This window comes from Hyperolius riggenbachi, chromosome 1, assembly GCF_040937935.1.
Source record: "Hyperolius riggenbachi isolate aHypRig1 chromosome 1, aHypRig1.pri, whole genome shotgun sequence".
NCBI lineage: Eukaryota > Metazoa > Chordata > Amphibia > Anura > Hyperoliidae > Hyperolius > Hyperolius riggenbachi.
Window position 1 is genome coordinate 460595536 of NC_090646.1, and position 3543 is coordinate 460599078.

Below are 3543 nucleotides of genomic sequence, written 5' to 3' on the forward strand. Positions count from 1 at the left end.
TAAACTCACAGTAGTTCTGCGACAGTCACCACACACGCAGTGATGCTGCTAAACAAGTTCTACAACTAAAACACCATGGGCTTGATTCACGCGATTGCACGTGAAAACGCACGCAAAACTCAAAAACGCATGCAAAAACGCAATTTCAGCCGTGATATGAGTTATCACGGTTTAGTTAATCAAGCCCTATTTGTGACTGAAACAAGCACAACTTTCAAAGTGACGTATTTTTCTTAAGATAGATTTATTTTCTATGATACAGAATGATACAGAAGATATTTCTTATGTGATTTTAACCATTTTTAGAAATAAAAAGACCCATCCTGGATACAATCTGATACATTCTAATTATCTCTGATATCAGCTAATGTTTCTTTATTTGCATTTATGCTCTTTGCTTCTGCCTTCATCAGTAGATTAGGCTCAGATTCGTTTTACATTTAAAACATTTAGTGTGACCTTTGATTTGCTGGAAAATCATAATGTCTCCTCTGCTGTTTGCCTCTCCTCCCTCACGCCTTGTGAAGCCCGGGTTCTTTTTGCCAAGCTCGTAAAATTCACCTCCTACTTATGATACCATCTGTCTCAATGTTTGTTCTTTCACACTACTACAATTTTCTTCTTCCAAATCTTCTTTAATTGCCCTTCTGTCATTTCTTATGTTGCAAAATGGCTCGCTGCTTTACACACAAAACAGTCAAGAAACGTTTGTGAAAGCTAATTAATGTTGCTAGTTATGACTGATCTGCAATGTTGCTGGCCCTGTCATGGTATCTTCAAGTCTGGAAAATAAATGGAAAGTAATCTGTGGTTTACTTTTATGTATCATTCTCTATATATACATGTGTATCAAGACTGCCATCTCATCCCTCCAATTACTGTTATATGGACACTGCTGTGGTTTTGAGGTCAAGCAAAGTTCTATACACAGTTCATCCATTGAATAGGGTAATTACATTGTCTAAAGTACTCATAGGTATGCTCTCCATAAAGCAAATTTCTCAGAAAAAAATGCTAAAAGACACCTACTAATGTGGTAGCTCATGTAAAGGGTAATACAAGTTTAATTATTACAAAAAACAAAATTGCCTTTTATGAATATTTTAATACTTTACGACTATTTCAGTCATGTCATGAGATAGAAGTCACATGGTCATGCCAACATCTACAGTGTTGTATAAAGGTCTTTCAGTGCCAGACATCATCTGAAGCCACATTTGGAGATTTGGAGATCTTAGTTCCAATTCTCAAGCAGGAGATTAGCTGTTAACCCTTTAACTTTAACTTAGGGCAACAGAGCAGTGCAATTGTGGCACGGGAGTCGGGTGAATGGGGAGAACAATGCTTTTAGATGTCACTTAGCCAAGACGATCCACCAGACTGATTGTTTGCTGAGTGGCCGAGGACGACGGGTTTCAGGGGCTGCTGTACACATGCTGGTCGCTGGATTCGCGGGAAAGGTGGTCATTATAGGACACCTAAGCCAAGTTTTATCTATTGTTTGTACACAGATTTTCTCTCCAAGTGAGCACGCTCTGACCCCAGACAGAAAACCGCTATGAAGTAAACAGACACTACTGCTGGGGTGGCACTACTGCTGTGTCTCTACTCCGTGGCGGTTTTCTGTCTGGGGACATAGTGGACCAAGGGATATCTTTCCGTTTTAGCTTTCATTTTAGGCTTGTTTGCGGTGAGTCAGTGGTCTCTGTTCCTGGTGTATAAATGGGAAATATAAAGCCAGGATGAGCGACCTTGCCTAGTACTACTTTCATGGAGGATGTATCCAGTAGATGTTTTCATGTACCATAGGATTGTTTGAAGAAAGAAAGAAAGAAAGAAAGAAAGAAAGAAAGAAAGAAAGAAAGAAAGAAAGAAAGAAAGAAAGAAAGAAAGAAAGAAAGAAAGAAGGAAAGAAAGAAAGAAGGAAAGGCATTGTGCAATGATGGAATTACTAATTATTGCAGTTCTTTAGGACTGTACAAACTCAGAACATTGCCAGCAGATATTTAAATGAAGACATATACATTCATTAATCATGTATTGGCTTTACCATATATTTAAAAGCCATTTTATTTATGTGCTGAATGAGTAGTTGTAGTATTAAATAATATTCAAGCTACTCCCTTTCATTCCATATGACTGTCGGTGCCAGCTCTCTTTCTTACTGATAATGTGAATAACAACAGATTAGAGAATTACTGCAGGATCCTGGCATAAGAATCTGGGACACTTGCCACAACACCCATCATGTGTAATGGATGTTTTCCTTTTGCCCTGTAAAACCACTTTTCTCTTGTTCACTGTAGATTACTGGAGATTGTCAACGTGAAACTTCACAGAGTGATATCATTTTTATGGAAATATGCTTACGAGAGACTCCTTCAGGGCGATACTCCAGTAAAATATGGCAGGGTGAAAGACAAGGAGCAATTCAGGGAGGCTTGCAAGAGAGTACATTCATTTTCTGCTTCTTATTGGAAGCTGTTGCTTATTCTAAGTAAACATTACCAGTAATTATTAACTGATAACATTAAATTTGGAACATTTAGTAAAATAATTTAAAGACAACCTTACATCTTCCTGAGTTCTACAGCTGACCATATACCCAAGACTGGATTTACCTTAAGGCACTGTAGGCACGTGCCTACAGGCGCCTGATGATGGAAAGGTGGCTCACTCCCCTCCCCGAGTGCGTCCCTCCCTCCTTCCCTATGCAAAGTTCTAATGAGTGTGTAAGCTCTCTGCATTCCACTGACAAGATCTCCCTTTATTCATGTGGCACCTCTAGCTACTTAATACTGAGGTTCCTCTAGCTACCTAATACTTGGGGGGGGGGCTATAGCTACTTAGTAATAGGTAGTAATAGGTAGCCAGAAGTACCCTCATTATTAAGGGACACCTGTAGCTACCTATGACAGGCAAGGCAAGTAAAGAAGAAATGACAGCCAGCACACTTGTGGTGCAGTCAGGGCCGCCTTCAGGGCATCACAGGGGGGACAAGTGAATCTGGGGCCCAATGAACAGTGCCACACTTGGACCTCAGCTACTTTCTGTGTCGGATATTGTCTATCCTTCTGGAGGCCCATTCATGCGATGAGAGGTGTCGGGAGGGTCATCCAGGAGTTACCTTAGTCAAGTAGTGATTAAAGTAAATCTGAGACAAATGGAAGAAAAAGATTTTTACCTATCTGGGGGTCCTTCCAGCCCACTGTAGTCTGTCAGCTCCCTCGATGCCCTTTCAGTCCAATCTGTTGTGCTCCTGAGAAGTCCACACAATCCAGTTAGGCTTCGGGGCACTGCACATGCACTGTTCCGGGCCAAGTGCCTCCTCCATTGTGCTCTCATACACTGGGAGTGTTTTGTGCAAGTGCAGTTACAATCTCAATGAACAGAGGATACACAGAACGCTCCCAGCCATGGAAGCACATGAAAAACAGACACACGGACGTTAGTGTGTTCAGGCCTTCAAAGATTGTGATTTGCCTTGTAGGGGCAGAGGGTAGTGAGGGGAACCCCGGAGGTTTGTCCAGTACGGGGCTCAAA